We start from the raw sequence: 7,925 nt of genomic DNA, 5'->3' as shown, positions 1-7,925 counted from the left end.
CCTAGGTGTGGCCGATGGCCCACCTTGATCCACATGATCATTCCATGATGGGGCCATTCCCCATGGACCCCATCATGATGTTTATTTTCTTTGCATGGCTAGAGGTCATCTGGACCTTTCATTTTGGTCACCGTTGATCTTTGATTTGATGGGCCCACGTGTAATGGGACTCACTTGATGTATGATTGATTGCATAGGAGGGCCCATAGTGTTAGGGTCCCCTCCATCACATGTATGTCTCCCTCTCTCTTTCAATTTTTTTTCTTGTTGTATGTGATGATGTGGCCGTGTGGCCCACTCGAATGGACCCCACCATAAGGCATGTATTTTATCCAAGTCATTCATAAGTGGGGCCCACTTTATAAGTGTTGTCTCCACCCCATCCCTCATTTGGTGGCCCACGTGGGCAGCCCACTTGAAATGCACAACCGACCACGCTGGACGTTGAATGGAAAACACAAATATTAGCCTTGGTTCAAGGCTATTTGGGTGAGCCACTTGTATAGGCCCCACATTGACGTATGGATTCAATCCAAGCCGTCTATCCTTTTCCCCAACTCATTTTAGGCGTTGAGCCAAAAAAATGAAGCTGATCCGACTAACTGGTGGGTCATACCTTAGCAAACAATGATTTTCACCATTTTAATTCACTTAAAATTTTCTACACATCGAAACATGCCTAATATTAGGCTTGATGGATTTGTTATGGATTGTAGAAACCAGTGGGCGGGGTTGATTCTTTCGATGCAGGCCCCACGCATGAAAAACCTCAAAAAAACTCAATTTTTTAAAAAATAAAAATAGGCAGCACCTGGTGCCGCTGACGTTAGCAACAGGCGCTGCTGCGTTGTGGACGGACGGGCAGGGACCACGGGTCCCAGCCGTGGGCCCCACCATGATTTGTGACAGCATCCACACCGTGCATTTGTTGGGTCCCCCTTTGGGACTGTGCTGCCCCCCCCCCCCCCCAAAAAAAAAAAAAAAAAAAAAAAACTCAGCTACATACGAAGCTCAGGTGGCCCACGTCATAGGAAATAATGTGATGGAATGCCTGCCATTGAAACTGTCCTTGGATCAGAGAAGTCTTGGATTAATGTGAAATTTGTTTTTCCTTCTCATCCAGGTCCGTGTGACCTTATCAATGGTTGGATGACAAATCAACGTAATGGTGGGCCCCTTGTGGGGACCCACAATGATGTATGTGCTGTGGACGGTGGAACCCACCATGCATGTGTTTTATAAATGTCATCCAGGCACTTGCTGCATGGCCAGTAAGCCCCACCATGTGGGTTACATCCACACCGTCCATCCATCCGTAATTACCCCACCCTGATGCATGATTTGTATTCCACGCCGTCCGTCAATCTGGACGTGATCGTGGACCCCATCATGATGCAATATCAAGGCCGTCTAGGGCCTGGACGTTGCTGTCCTCTTAAAAGGGGATATGCATCATTATTATAATGATATAATATATGTTATATACGTGGTGGTTTATTGCTATGTGTGTGTGTGTGTGTGTGTGTGTGTATCCATATATTTATATATAGTGTACATTGTGGTGGGTCCATGTTGATGTATTTTATTTGCACCGTCCCTTTGGACGATGCTTGTGTGAAACCCAACATGATGTACGTGTTTTCAGCCACGCCGTCCATCTGAATTCTGGACGGGTGGGGGCCCACCTAGATGTATGTATTTTGTATTCACATCGTCCATTCACGTGGCCCCCACGTGATGTACGTGTTTTATCTAAGTTGTTCATAAATGGGCCCATTTAGATTGAGCAGGGCCCAACCCATTGAGATGTATTTGTGGCCCATTAGTTGAGGGCCACCTTGATATATATGAGGCCCATGTGATGCGACCCATTTGATGCATTTGAGGTCCATATATGAGGCCCACCTTTGATATGTTTATGGCCCGTTGTTGAGGCCCACCTTGATGTGTATGAGGCCCATTGTTGAGGCCCACCTTAATATATATGAGGCCCATTGTGATGTATGCAAGGCCCATGGGTTATAGCCCATTGCAATGTATGTAAGGCTCAATTAGTGCAGCCTATTCGATATATATATGTGGCCCATGTGATTAGGCCTACTATAAGTTTGGCCCTACGAGGGCCACTCCTTGGGAGCAATGTTAGTTGAATGTCCACATTGATCGGCAATAATGGTTAAATGTCCTCATTGTGACCTTCCCTTCGACTCTTTGTTAGGCTGATTACCGATTCTGCTTGTCGAGGCCGATTGTCGAGGCCGATTATCAGTGCCGGTTATCAATACCGATTATTGATACCGATTATGAGTACGTGACAGCATAGCATCATGATACATGCTCATACACATCATCTATATGTTTGTTATGATGTATGGTTGACCATTGCATATGTCATTGGGCAGATTGTTATGAGACTCCCTAATAGGCGGAGGTTATCTCACATGAGCGCACGGTATGCACAGGATTGATGTATGACTGGATTGTATGACTCATGCATCTTGCATTGTGAGTAATGATCGCTGTACGCCCTAACGACATCTGGGTTGTAGCCTCTACAGGCACATCGTGGATGGTTAAATGAGACATCGAAAATACTTAGTTCTAGCACTGTGGGCACTTAGGATGTCATTGAGTGAAAATCTCAGAATCTCCGAGGCCAGGAGGTGTCCCAACGTCTAGACCGAGTGCAAAATGAGCGCCCGAGTGCCGAATACCAGTAGGCCGCATCTCCCACTGTGTTCGTGGTAGGTTGGGAGGGGGTGTGGCCTTATCCGTCCGAGTGAGGGAGGCTATAAGCTAGGTTGAGTATGATCAGCTCATAAATGGGTCCACTATCGACGGGCCGAGTAGGTATTGAAAGACTGCTTGCTAGACGGATAATGGGGTCTCTTCCACTCACTGGGCTATGCAGTTCGGGAGGAAGCAGTCGGTGTCAAGTGTAATAGACCTCGATGATTTTTTCAGAGAGCAACCGTACTGATATGTGGACTTATTGAGTAGGAATTGCATATCCATTCATTCATTCATTCACTATCCACTGGGGCTAGTAGTGCGCAACTATTTGTTACGTGTATCTTCGCATGGTTAGGATTTCGGTTGGGCGCGCGACTAACCTGAGGTCAGGAGTTTACCACATTGAGTTGGATTATCCAAATTTAGGTATAGCATTGGTTTGGATAGAAGTCTCTTGTGGTGGACCCTGTAGCCTGCCATACTACGTACTATCATCCCGACTTCACATTCTAGCATGGTCATTTCATTCGCACTGCATATTACATTGCATCCGCAGTACTTAGCATTTTGGGTTACTATGTTTTTTCACTTATATGGCCTAGATGAGATTGATGGTATTCGTGGCTCGTCAAGATTTGCATATTGCATTGTATCCTCAGCATCTGTTATTGTCTTATTATGTTTTGCATCGCATAATTTTGGTACGGTTGATAACACTCATGGACTTGTCAGTATTTTCGCTTATTCCGATGATGTATGATTTATTGACTTTATGGTATACTTGACACTAATCTTGTGTATACACTTTCACCACCCTCTAAGCTTTTGTAAGCTTATGCACGATAGATGCGTGCAGGTGGCGTTAGGTTGCAGCAGCGTTGAACTTGGAGCGTGCAACTGTCCTCTGGAGCTTTGATTTCGATATATGTATTTCCCTTTCAGCATTGTATCCAAATGATTATATTAATGGATATGTGATGATGATGTTGCCTTTATGATTTGGGTATACTTGTGGTTATGCTTCTTATGAGACAAATGTACGTTAGAAAATCCTCCTTGTAGGATCCAAGGATCGGAACCTGGCGTATGTACGCTGAGATTTGAGAATTGGGCACTACGGAGGCTGTCAGCACCGGGTTTGGCGATCGGGATTCCTGTGAATCCGATTTCCGGGTTTGGGGCGTGACAGTGACTATAGGCGATGTGATGGATTCATTGTACCAGACCGACATATGGGAGCGGGTGGAGCTTCTAATGGGCCGAAAAGTGGTTGGATGCAGGTGGATTTTTAGGAGGATACAACATAGATACATAGCGAGGTTAATAGCAAAGGGTTATGCTCAGAGAGAGGGGATCGACTTTTCATAGATATTCGCGCCAACGGTATAGCAAGTGTCTATTAGATCCGTGATTGGCGTTGTTTGGCCAATGTGATATTGAGCTGGAAGGATGGATGTGGAGTCTGCACTTATACAAAGGAAAGTGAAGAGTAGATCTACATGAAGCAGCCAGAGTGGTTCGAAGTTAAAGAGGTCGAGAAAAGACTTTGCAGGAGGTCGTGCTTCGACCTGCCGCCTAGGCAGTAGTTTGATTCCTTCATGGTGAGTCAGGAATTGATGACATGAAGATCGCCAATTATGACATGTCTGAAATCAATGTACTGAAGACTCGTTTAAGTGGGACATTCAGGATGAAGGATTGGTGGGCTGCAAAGATGGTTCTTGGCGTTAAGACTAAAAGAGGAGTAGGCTTTAGTAATCACAGGAGGAATACCTTTTGTGTAGGTATTGATCAAGGATGTGATGGGTCAGGTAAAGCTGGAGAGCATTCCCTACGTGTCTCTCCTCAAGTTTTCCTTAGGACATATCCCAAAACAGATGAGGAAAAGCGGGATATCTCATGAGCCTTATTCGAATGCAGTTGGCAGTGTATGCCATGGTCTGGATTAGACCGGTTATTTCACAGGCTATTGGTGTTGTGAGCAAGTACCCCGGCAAACAATATTGGGTAGCGGTGATATGGTAAGAAGACTATGTCTTTTCTTTTGAGAAGACGAGCAAAAGTGGTTGGGCATGTGGATTTAGATCCGGCAGACATGATCAACAAGAATGTTCCTGTAGAGAAGTTCTCTGGGCTTGGCGATAGCATAAAAGAAGGATGAAGTGTGCATGAGAAGCTATTATGTGATGCAAAGATAAGAGAAGAGGTCAGAGATCTACATGTTTAAAGATTGAAGACATGATTGTTGTTGTCAGAAGATTGATATCTTCAATGTTCTGCACTGCTGGACCGGTTGAGGGACTGGCTCGACCAGTCGAGGGTCCACTCGACCGGTCGAGGCCATCTCAACTTGAAGTCCAGCGAGCACAGGTTTTGGGTGTCCGAGCTACTCGACCAGTCGAGGCTTCAACTCGACTAGTCAAGGATACGCAGATCCTGCGTGGACTGCATAAATTTGAGGCGGTTTTCGGACTTTTCCGGACTAGGTGCGTAAGTGGAGTTTCCTAAATTATATATAGGGGTCCCTAGGGCTATTCTAAGGTATTCTAAGGCTTTCTAAAGGAGTTCGAATGGTTTCTAAAGAGTATAGCAAGGGTGAGATTCGAGGTTGTTCGAATCAAGTAAGTCCTCTCTCTTTGTAATTTCTATTTCATAGTGGAATTCTTCGCTTTGTGCCGTAGTTTTTTCCCGCAAGGGTTTTTCACGTTAAATCTTTGTGTTCTCTTGTGCTTGCTTGGTGTCATTGGATTGCTATCCTAGATCTAGATCTGTGTGATTTCGTAGCACAAATCCCCAACATGTAGTACTTCCATCTCCACTGTCTATTTATTAGCCCTTGATCAAAGAGTAAGAATCTTCCAACATGAAAGGTCTTCTTCCGCACATGCCCCATGGAAGGCGGACGCGGTTTAGCAAGTGATGCTACCACCAGCCAGGTGGCTAGTGGTCGGTGTTATGTGGACCCTACCATGATGTATGTGTTTTATCCACGCCGTCCATCTAATTTGAAAGATAATTTTAGGCTTGATTCAAAAAACGAGGTAGATCTAAATCTCAGGTGGACCACACCTTTAGAAAACAGTAGTGATTGAATGTCCACCATTAAAAACCTCCTAGGGCCCACTGTAATAGTTATTTGACATCTAACCCGTTGATTAGGTCATAAAGACTTGGATGAAGGAAAAAAATATATATCACCTTGATGCAAAACCTTTGTGGCCCCCAAGAAGTTTTTAATGGTGTCCGTTCAATCAACACATTATGGGCCACTCGGGATTTGGATCAAACTCATTTTTTGGAACCATATCATAAAATTATCTGGAAGAATGGTGGACGGAATGGATGAAACACATACATCATGGTAGGGCCCACAGAGCACAGACCACTAGCCATTGGCTAGTGGCAGGGTCAATAGCCAATCTGTTTCCATGCAAGGCGGACCGGGCCTATGAATTTGGTCACGGTACCATGTGCCACTTTGCGAAGCACACGTGGCATGTCTATGATGATCTGAACCGTTCACTCAACATAAGCCCCATAGAATGAGCATCTTCAACCGGTGATATATATGAGACCGATACACACTTGAAACTGATGATCCCGTGGTGGGGTAACAGGGATTTTCTTTTGATGTGTAACGGGCGCATGAACAGGACCGTTACTTTGGCAGAACGTGACGGTTGATACGCAGGCATGCAGAAATTACACATCTGGCAAGTATACAATCAATTTAAACCGTTCAAATTGCGTGGCAGGTCATCAGCCAAAAGTTATATTGACAGATGACGTATCTGATACTCTGGCAGAGTCTGATTCTCTATTATATATAGGCATTTGAAAATGGTCCGTGTCATGTAAGTAACTCAAACTGACCGAATGATGGTACCCACGCTTAAGATTTTATTTTATTTTTTAAAAATAATTAATATACATGCACTCACACCATACTTGAATTTCACCACAGTGGGTACCCAACACCACGTGGGCGCTACGGGGCCACCTGATGTATTTGTTTTATTCACACCGTCCATTCATTTTTGCCAACTCATTTTATGCATCCTTCCCAGTCCTCTCTTGCTACATTAAGGTATCGTGATGTTCTAACGCCCACATTGAATATGGACGGAACCGTCCCATAAAGTTCTAAACCCAACTCACTTATACCAATTTATGGGCGAATAACCCAACCTTTGGAGCACACTGCCACCTTAGGTTCTGAATAGCCAACATAAGGTGTGAGGTGGGAAGCCTTTCCAACGATGTAAATTCTTGGGGGAAGATCAACTTTTATCCCTAGAGTAACTTTTCTCGATTGAGAGATGACGCATTCACTTGCATTATCATATCACCAAGGTTGACTTTCGTGACTTCGTCTATACTCAATGAATAGATCTTATAATCAAGGGGATGCATTGGCGATGGTGCTAGACAGTAGCGGATATAAGTTAAGGGCTCTGGACTTACTGCAATGTAGTTGGATAAAAGTAAAGTGCCTAATCTAAAAAGCTAAATTAAATATAAGCAGCATTACATTGTAGAGAGACTAATTGTATGTGGTGAAGACCCGAAACTCCTTTGCAAATACTACTTTTATAAGCTTAGAGATGCAGTAATTGGGTTATCGTTTTCATGTGAATATTTAAACGTGTAACGGTCTTTCCTAACAAGATTTGGATTCCTTGTTGTGTGTTCTCATTATGATTTGATTTACTTCTAGTTATGAATAGACTTCCCGTTAATCACTTGTTGTCTCCGAGAAAATATTTATTGTCCCTGAAAATTTCTCTTATTGGTACTGGTTTAAGGGACGACATTGCCTTGCACATATTGGATCGTGAAGAATTTGTCATCAGCTGAACTTGGCAAGCGTCCGACCTACAACAGGGGTCACATGTGTCATGTTGTGCGTGTGTTGGTCACATATCTTCAAGTGGTGTTTCCTTCTTTTTGTCGCAGATGTATGTGTGACTCTCAATAAAATCACTTTTGATAGGTTATGTGTCGCTTAAAGATTAGAATTACTAATTTCTTATAATAGTAGTACAATTCTAATTTCTTATAATACTAGTACAATTGTCTCCCATCATACTTGGTGTCGACACGTAGTGGTTCCTCACTAAGCAATACCAACTCTACCAGGCCAAGTGTATACAATGAGTCCTACTGTCTCGACATTTTACGCAGAGCTGCAC

Source organism: Magnolia sinica, chromosome 2 (assembly GCF_029962835.1).
Source record: "Magnolia sinica isolate HGM2019 chromosome 2, MsV1, whole genome shotgun sequence".
NCBI classification, from domain to species: Eukaryota; Viridiplantae; Streptophyta; class Magnoliopsida; order Magnoliales; family Magnoliaceae; genus Magnolia; species Magnolia sinica.
This window is presented reverse-complemented; position numbering follows the sequence as displayed.